Source organism: Rissa tridactyla, chromosome 1 (genome assembly GCF_028500815.1).
Source record: "Rissa tridactyla isolate bRisTri1 chromosome 1, bRisTri1.patW.cur.20221130, whole genome shotgun sequence".
NCBI lineage: Eukaryota > Metazoa > Chordata > Aves > Charadriiformes > Laridae > Rissa > Rissa tridactyla.
Genome location: NC_071466.1, coordinates 163,731,508 through 163,741,703, shown reverse-complemented (window position 1 = coordinate 163,741,703; position 10,196 = coordinate 163,731,508).

Here is a 10,196-nt window from a genome sequence, read left to right as displayed (position 1 = left end):
CTCCCCAAAGTTTCCAACACTGGTGTTTGATGGGGAAGCATAACGGTTACATTTTTATTAAATAAATAAACCCAAAAAACCCCAAACTCCAAAAACTGCTAACTGACACTTGCAAAGGGGCCCAGAGTCAATTGTGGCAGGACCTGGGACAGAAATTAAGAATAATTCCGGAAGGGAGCATCATAAGAAAGAAAGACAGAGGAGAAAAACAGCTGAAAGACAGCCGAAAACCAGAATCAGTACAAAAAATGTGGTTGCTGAAAATGGCAGCACAAGGAAGAATGAGGATGATGGTGGGAAAAACATGGGGAAGATGTTACATGCCAGGGAGTGGGAAGCTATACGGGAGGTTTCTTGGATGTAGGGCCAGCGTCGCACACAGAAGGGCGTATGTTGTCCCTCACACAGAGCTCTCCCCAGCTGCAGCCGCCTCCTCGCCCTTGCTTCATCCCCCGTCAGCTGCAGGGAGGCCCTGGCACAGGCCCTGCAGAGACAGCTGTGCAAAGAGGCAGAAGGGAGATCGACGGCGACAATGGGATATGAGTACCAGGAAGAAGAGCCGCAAAGGAAGATGGCCCAGGGTCACCCCACGTGAGAGATGCTTGGCCAGCCCTGAGGAAGGCAGCAGCAGCCGTTCCCGTGACTTTGCCTCCGGCGGCTGCAGGAATAAAGAACAGCAAAGCTGGGTGGGCCAATCTCTTTTTTCTTTATCATTCAAACATGATGACTTGCAAACCCCACGACTCACTCGCTGTCACAGCTTTTCTGCAACGGTTGGCAGCAAAGTCAAACCCAGGTTGGTGAGTATAGCCTTCTGTGTTACCTCCTCGATGGAAACCTGCCAGCAGCTTCCCTGTGGCTTTCCACGGGATCTGCTGCTGGGAGTTCAGGGTGGGGCTGTGCGGGCAAAGCCCTTAGGCCGGCTCCTGGGAGCGACTGTAAGACCTCTCGGTACCGGGAGATGATCTCTTAGGAGATACCGATAAACTGCGTGCAGGCACCAATAGAGGAAGGCTCATTTGGCTCAGGGGCTATAGCAGCATTTGGCCCGCTCTGCCGTTCTCTATTTGCATGAGGAAGGAAAGGATGCCAGTGTATTTCATCATGCACAAAAGGCCCTTCTCAAAACACCGGGTTCTCTCTCCCTCACTTGGGGAAAAGCAAGCAAAAACCCCAGGGCATTCCTCCTAACCCAGCCCAAAAGCGACTCTGGGTTTGCTAGAGGAAAGTCAAACTTTGTTGGTGCTTGCTTGCTTTTTTTTTCTGAAAGTGAGCAAAATGTGTTTTCTTTCATGACTGCTGTTCTGGATTCAAGGACCTTGCTAAAAAGAAAGTGCCTTCCCTCTCAAGAGCCCTCAGCGGCTCAATTCTAGTCTGTTTGCTTCCACTGCTTGGACCACACTCAATTTCTGCTGCTGGATTGGGTAAGGTCATTTAGGACCTTATAGAGCCTAAACCAGCCCTGGTACCTATCGTAACCTGTGGTCCTGCTTCCACAGGGTAGTGCTAGTGCACAAAGAGCAAAGCAAACGTATGTTTAAGCTACTCTTCCAAGACATTCCAGACCAGGTCTATGTTCAAGAGGACAGGGAGCCCGTGTTTATCAAAGGAGCCCAACTCCTCCAGAAGACCTTCTATTGCAGCAATTGCTTTCGCAGCAGTATTCAATGAAAAGACCCTACAGCATTTCCAAGGGTTTCCTCATGTTAACAATGCTGCCGTGCATGGGTGAATTCCCAATTACTTATACTAAGCACTACTTACGTGGAAGACTTTGAAACAAGATGGAGCCTGCCTGGAACAACACCCTCCTTTTGGCTGCAGGGTACCGCATCTGTAGCTGGCGCCTGTGCTTGTCTGCCTCTCTCTTTGTTCTGGTGAGTCTGTCTCCTTGGATGCAAACAGGAAGCTGTTGGTCATACTGTGCTGTCAGTAACTCTGGTGTAAATCCAGCACAACCCCATTGGGCGCAGGGAAATTAATCTGGATTTGCAGGAGCATAACTTCAGCTCTGTAGCTGAATCAACATCTTTAAAAGTGGTTTGGAAGTTGGTGAGACACCAGTAGAGACCGCTCCAACTTTTCCTTCCAGAAAACTTTTGATTTATTGATATGCTGCAGTCATAAATACAGAACAAAGGAAGTGAATATATTACAGCGTCCTCATTGTGAAAGGGCAATGGTGGATGCTTTGATAACCAGGAGACAGGTCATTATTTCAGTGCAATGCCTGTCAGAACTTCTGCGTACTGTACGTCTCCAAAAAGGTATTTTTTAACTTCCTTCCTATGAGATCTATTAGACTGTGAAGGAGAATCTCAAACAAGTGGTAGAATAATTTACCAAGTCCTAGAGAAGGTGCATTGGTGAATTGCCTTGCATTGTACTGGGGCAATGGACCAGATGACCTAGTGGCCTTTTCCATTTCTAATGTCTATGATTATTGCAGTTATACTTCAGGACACTAAACAGAGCCATTTTCTTCCTTTCAGTGGCAGCAAAATGTCACTAATGGCCTTGCTAAATCAGAGCAACCGATCCTTCTGCAGATGTGTTGTGCACTTAGCAAGATGACTATAAATGATCCCACTTTGTTTAGACTTGCTATTTTCTGTTTCTGCAGTGCAAGTGCTCAGCACAAGGAGACTGCCAGCCAAGGGAAAGAATTTCTGGTAGGAGATTAAGGATAACTAAGGAAATGGTCGCATGACCTATAAAGAGAGGATCATAAATATTGCAACAATAAAACCAATAGCTCTTTCAAAGTTTAAATAGCTGTTCTTTTCAAACACTTGAGGTAAATGCCCTTTTCCCCAAGGTTGTCTAGCATCTCCACCTTGAGATTTCACACAGAGTTGCACCAAATATACTGTAATTTCTCAGGGAGCTAGCTTTCCCTTTTAATTATCTTTCTTTGTGGAAGTGTCCCCTCCACAGAAGTTAAACCCCAGCTACCTGGAAGTTCTCTACTGCTTCCTCTAGCACTGAAGTTTCAGAAAAGCCAGAGCATGATCATAAATCCCCGCATTTCTTAAGCGCAATACCCAGCAAACAATGCAAGAAGGGGCAGGTATGGATCTGCCCTTTATAACCAAGCAGCAGCACTTAAACCTTTTCTCGTGTCCTACGGGGAGCCTCAGACGCAAGGGTCTGCCTACATAAACACTCGGGTATAACATTTATATTCTTCACAATCCCAGGCGTGCAAAACCCCAGACCTGGGCTGCTGCAGCTCTGCACATGCAGGGAACTGACATTCCTATCCCACACACCCTGTTGGCATGCAAAATAGCCAGTTTTTTCTGCTTGGTGTAGGACCCAGCTCCAGAGGAAGCAGCCTGCTCTCTTGTGCGCTCATTCCCACCCCCCCCCCCCATTCTCCATTCTGTAGCCAGTTCAGGGGAAGCATAGGCCAACGTGTCCCACGAGCCATATCACAAGGATGCAGAGCGCACAGAACTGTTTCTGTTCCTTTGCCACCCCATGTTCTCACGTTCATTTAGCTCGTATGTCAGCCCTTGGCTTGTAAGTTCTGCTTTGGGCACTTTTAAATAAAAGGGCACAACACTTGTCACAGCGCAAAGACTGGAGAGCCTTGATATTAGTACTCCATCCTGCAATCGATTGGCTCTTGGTCGGATTGCAGAAAGCAATATCCTTCCTGTAACGGCCACTCCGCTTTGTTAAATCAAATAGCTGAAGAAAAGCGGGTGTTCAGTTCAGCCCATGGCAGCCACGTGCCAAATCCAGCCCTGCGCCCATGCGAAACGCTGATCAGTCCACAGCCCGCTGGTGCAACATACTTTTCTTTCTTGCACACTACGTTTTTTGCTTTAAATAAATGAAAAAGGCAAAGGACCCCCTGAATGCAGTCAATACTCACAAATGGAAAATGTCCTTAATCTGACCTCCCTGGATCCTCCCCTATGCTACTGTATGTATACGCATTAAAATCAGCTCTCATTTTTATGTTCTAGGTTTCAGTCCCTCTATAATAGCCACAATCCTTATCATTCATATGTTGTACTTTGCTTCTGTGCTTTCTGCACAAATTCTTTTCGTTGTGATTTCCTGGTTATGTGCAATTTCACATATCCAGTGTCTGTAAAATCATGTCTTTCAGCCCTCCCTGTCATCTAGAAATGGCTGCTTTCTACCTGAAACAGGCAGAAGGGCTACTATATGCTTACAGTTCTCCTGCAAGCGACATACCTGATGTTTTAGCAAAAGAAAAGAAAACCTCTCAAGTCAGATGAAAAGGCAGAAGTTGATACTGCAGAGAGACAGGCTGGAAAGAGAGAGAGAAGCAGGATTAGGAACGTCTCCAAAACCTGAGACATCGACACATTATGTTATGAATTTAGGATACACCAGCTACTCTGCCCCAAAGTTCTTGTGCAGACACTTCTCAGCTACTGTCCCTTACTTCCCTACCTTGCTGAAAAGCATGGCAAATTTGCCCACATTGGGAGTGAGAATGGGGCGCTGTACGTTATGCTGTGGTTTTCTGTACCCTCACTGCCCAAGTACACGTGCCCAGACTTGCAAGAAAAAATCAGAAATAGGTGTTGTGCAAAGAGTTAGGTAAACATCTGCCAACCTTGCTACATGCATGAAAGCCTTACCGTTTTATCTGCATCCATAGGTTTCTCTTCCAAGTTGGTTCCTACAGTCACTGATTGTACTTTTCCTAAGCCTTGCTTATTAATGAGGATTCCCACATTTGCATTTCTTCGGCGGGCTAGGGACAGGGGACATGAGGTCTAGGGACACAAAGAAGTCATTCATTCCTGGACTGCTCTCCGATTTTAAAAAAAGCACAGAAAAAAGTGTTAAGAAACAAAAGAAAAGTGTATTATTAAAGCAGCAGGGAAGCGAAGGGAAGGACAAGTTTATCCTACTTTCTCGGAGAACCTCCCTAAAACAAGTGCAGAAAAAAACAAAAGCACAAAGTGATGTCAGTGCTAATACTACAAAGAAAGAGGCTCGGGATCCCCGGAGCCCTGGCATACCCTCCGAAACAAGCTCGGGTTAGACAGACTCCTCCTAAACACTACGAATGCAATTGTTGTGTGGACTTTAAACGCTGAAAGAAAGATTAAGATTTTGTTTACCACAAATACTTTTTCATGTACCTTAATGCCTAAAAGTAAAATAGAGGCTGGATTTATTCTGAAACACGGTCAGGAATTTTAAAGCAGGCTTTTTTATACACAAACAAAGGGAGCACGGGAAACAAGAGCTTGGGAGTTACTTAAATGTCAAGGATTACAGTGTACCAGGTAAAACTGAAATGTAGCAGAGGGACTCAGTTTCATAAATGAAATGTCATTGCTGATGGGTACAAATTATATACGAAAGATGGAGAGGGAAACAGAGGTGGCACTTTGTCAGATGCAGTTAAAGCTGCAACAAGATACAGTTCAGCCACAAAGTGAGGGGTAGTAAAAAATAAAGAAAATTTAAAAAAAAAAAACAAACCTGAAATCATAGAATCATAGAATTGTTAAGGGTTGGAAGGGACCTTAAAGATCATCTAGTTCCAACCCCCCTGCCATGGGCAGGGACACCTCCCACTAGATCAGGTTGCTCAGAGTCCCATCCAGCCTGGCCTTAAAAGCTTCCAGGGATGGGGCTTCCACCACCTCTCTGGGCAACCTGTTCCCGTGTCTCACCACCCTCATGGTGAAGAACTTCTTCCTAACGTCCAATCTGAATCGTCCCATCTCTAGTTTTGATCCATTCCCTCTAGTCCTACCATTACCCGACATCCTAAAAAGTCCCTCACCAGCTTTCTTGTAGGCCCCCTTAAGATACTGGTAGGACACTATAAGGTCTCCTCGGAGCCTTCTTTCCTCCAGACTGAACAACCCCGACTCTCTCAGTCTGTCCTCATAGGAGAGGTGCTCGAGCCCTCTGATCGTCCTCGTGGCCCTTCTCTGGACACGTTCCAGCACGTCCATATCTTTCTTGTAGTAGGGGCTCCGGAATTGGACACAGTACTCCAGGTGGGGTCTCACGAGAGTGGAGTAGAGGGGGAGAATCACCTCCCTTGACCTGCTGGCCACGCTTCTCCCAATGCAGCCCAGGATACGATTGGCTTTCTGGGCTGCTGGTGCACACTGACGGCTTGTGTTGAGCCTCTCGTCCACCAGCATCCCCAAGTCCTTTTCTTCAGGGCTGCTCTCAAGCCAGTCACTGCCCAGCCTATATCGGTGCTTGGGATTGCCCCGACCCAGATGGAGAACCTTGCACTTGGTCTTGCAATGGACATCTGCTGCAGCCTACTCCAGCAACACGAAAGCAGGAATGAATTAAATCTCTCCTAAGGTACTCAATGCCATGTGACACTGTACTTGTGGGGAATTTAGCCGCCCACACATTTTTTAACATGCACCGCCAAAGATGTTCCTGTGTTACACAAGAAACTGCTCTAATCCAGACAGTACAGGTTCCTGACAAATAAACAGAAAAATACCCCAAACCAGGAACAGTAGCTGAGAAATTAAAGTGACACCAATGAACAAAATTATTTGAATGTAACATAGTAAAGAGTTTATTTGTTTCACTTAGAAAAGGTCTCCGGCATAATTCACTGGACACATATACATTAAATATACAAATGCATACCAAAGAAAACCAAGAAGGCACACATTCAGCCAAGAGGCTCATTCAGAACCACCCACCATTTAACGCCAGAAAGAGCGAGCCATGAGCCCCAGCTGCATTACTCTCTGTCCAAAACCAGGACCACAAGCGTAGGCCCCATGGTATACCACATGGAGCAGCAAACCTGGGCTGACAAGCCAAAGAGTAAACAAGATCCAGAGAACAGGCGTCCTCTTGGGATTTTACAGGGTCAGGACACAGATGCCAAAAAGAGCTAATCTTGTTCTTTAAAATAGCAACAGAAAACAAATGTCTCCCATTCTTCCCACCCCTTTGGGACGTTAATGACTTAGTTGCAAGAGGTGGTATCTTGGGCAAAGAGCAAATGATTGCTCATTTGAAGACTGCTGTAGGTACTGCTGTACCTTCAGCCTCTGCTAGCAGACTTCCTACAGAATTCACAACCACTGCTGCTCGCCCCTCCGCCCCCCAGCACCATCAGCCACGTTTTGTCTGGAGAGGGATAGAGATTCATTTTACAGGTCACAGCCTCAGGTTTCTAGCACTCATCACGAACCACAATTAGCAAAACTAGTCAAAATAAATGTGGTCACCTCACCCAGACTCAGATCTGTTGCCATAGGAGCAGCCAAATAGTCCAAGTTCAGCTGATCTTATCTTCAGGGAAGAACAGGTTCCACCTGAGTCTGAAACATCCACTCTGGATCAGCAAGGCTGCATGCATCCCAAAGAGTCACACTGAGTTTAAGGAGCAGATTCATATCATGCAAGAAAGCAAGTTCGCTCTCTCAAATTAAGTAATTAAACAGTGCGTGATAAGCCTAACGAATTCTACTAGCCCCTGGAGTCAAGGCATGAGACTCAACTTCTGTGATGGGGGAAGGAATTTAAAAACATGTGAACACTACCTTTCAGGAACTGGTGTGGCAACAAAACAGAAGAGACTCTCACTGGAAGGGAGATCCTGTTAGTTGACAAGGTTAAAGAAAAGTGCTCTCACATCCGTCATAGGAAAGAGAAAGTAAAGCATGTTAATAAGCAAGCACAGAAGGAAAGGAAGGGCAAGCGAGATCAGCCTCTTGGACTATATGTGAAGTCGCTCCACCCAAGATGAAGCAACAAAGTCATAAAACCAAAAAGATAGAGGACTTCCTGGAAAACCTGACCATACATATCAACATGGTACTAATTAGTTAATTAACCTATTGCACAATTAAAAAATAAATAAATATTTTAAAAGTCTGGGAGAACAAGGAAGCACCAGATGACAATGTTCTTATCAGAACAAAAAGTGGAACAATGTTGGCCTGGTAAATTTATCTCTGATCTCTACTAACAGAGTGAAATAAATACAAGGAGAGAAAAAAAAATCTCACAGAATCTCTGGAGAATAACAGAAGTATGGCAAAATCAAGCCATTTTAGACAATCTCACAAACATACAGCAAGTAGTTTTTGGCACATGAGCAGCACACCTGAAGCCAACAGGATAACTCATGTATTAAGTTACTTCTACACCCAAGTGATGGTGTCACTTCAAACACCTCTTTTCTCCCATTACCAGGAATAATTGCATAAAACACTGCTGATAACAGGAGCTGACAGACCCAGCTGTAAAACTACAGCTTCTTCCCAGAAGGCTATATAGAGTAGCAAGCATTTAACTCACTGAGTGAGGGTGAGTACGTTTAACAGAGGGCACAATACCTTTGGTATTTTAGGATCTTCAGACATTCTGCAGGGTGAACTCAAGAGTGAAACAGACCTGCTTGCCATTCAAGTTAAATACGCTTCCAGGAAAGGCAGTTAATCAATCAAATAATCATCAATCAATCATATTTTATCACCAACTACAGACAGCTGTTTCAGTGTAGCAACCACTACTGCAACCCAGCACCTCGAAGAGTCTTTGGAACAGCTTGCTCTGTGTTGGGAGTTGGTTTCTCTAAACAAAAAGAAAGAAAACTAAACCTGTGTTTTTCTGATGTCTGAATAGTTTTTTGGCAAGTAGGTATGTTAGTTTTCAGGTGTCTACTTAAAACTAGGATTTATTTTTCTTAGGTATCAGAAGAGGGCTTATTTATGGCAGCAGAGTATGTAATTTAGATGGCAAGAAAGCAGAGCGCAACATCAATCCACACGCTAAAGAAACAAAAACAACCCGCTTCTCTATGGAAAAAGGGCCAGTGAACAAGAGGACTGAGGTGTCAAACAGGTCCCATATAATGAATAGCTACGTATACCATGAACCTGCAACTTGGAAAAAATGATGACTGAGGACATATATGATATAGGTCTGTAAAATCGCAAGTGGCAAGGAAACAAGGAATAGGGGTGGTCATCACTACATCTGACAGTGGAAGAATTATGGTCACTCAATGAAATCACCAAAAAAAACATTAAAACAGCCTGAAAACAGTTCTTTTTCATACCACACAATGAACTCAGGGTTCGTTGCCACAGAACACTGTGGAGGTCAGAAGTAGAAAAGGATTTTTAAAAAGTGCATTCATGAAGGCCAGGTCCAGAAGGAACTGCCAGTTCGGGAAGTTCATAGGCTTCTGGAAGGGTGTCAGAGAAAGACCTCTGTATACAAGCTTTATATTTTATGCTTCTGTGATCACCTGTTACGGGCTATCCTCAGAGACAGGATAGCAGATTAGATGGTCTTTGGTATGATTGCATGCAGCACTTCTTATGGATCAAAGCTTTCAATTTTGGCATGATTTAGAGTTTGGAAAGGTTAACAAAAAGAAAAAAAAGAAACATTTGTAAAGCTTCTATGCCTCCGCTGCTTCCTCTTTCAACCCCCAAAGATGTACTCCTTAATCATTCAGTTTCCATGAATGGTAAAGTATTGGTGAATTAGCAACAAAAAGAATTTTCTAACAGCCACTGAAGGCTGCATTATTGCTCCCAGATCCTGCTCAGTCCCCCTTTTAAGGCATTTCTCCTGACCCAGTCAGAACCGCAGGTTAAACATCCCCCTATATTCCATTTTTTCTCTTTACTATATTCTTGCTAAATCACTTTGTTCAACTGCTATATTTATGACATGAAACAGTTAAGATACTAATCTATTGGTCTCTGCTAGCTAAACCCTTCTCCCTGACCACTCATTTTTGTGTGGATAAGTGACAACAGGAATCTACAGGAAGACTCCTTGTGGACAAAGGCTGGCTACATTCTCTGTAAACATCCTTATTTCACCCAGAATTTGCCACTTCGATTGGATTTAGCCTTCCAGCCAGTCAGACGAATACATTTCTGCAGTGCAGTAGAGTAAACAATGCAACACAGTGATTCTGAGTCTGTAGCTAGACAGACTGAAGTAGCAGCACAAGTAAGTCAGAAAATCTCCTGCATTTATCTGGACACAGAGCGAGCTCTGAGACCACTCATCACAGTTGTTTTTATACATAGCATATGTGTGCACACAGACATATGGACTAATACATTCATCACTAACCCTCATTCAAGGGACCGACCATCCAAAGTCTACGCTTCATCCAGTACATGTGCTTTAACTGGGGGTGCCGGGTGCATCCAGGACCACACGGTGGCTTG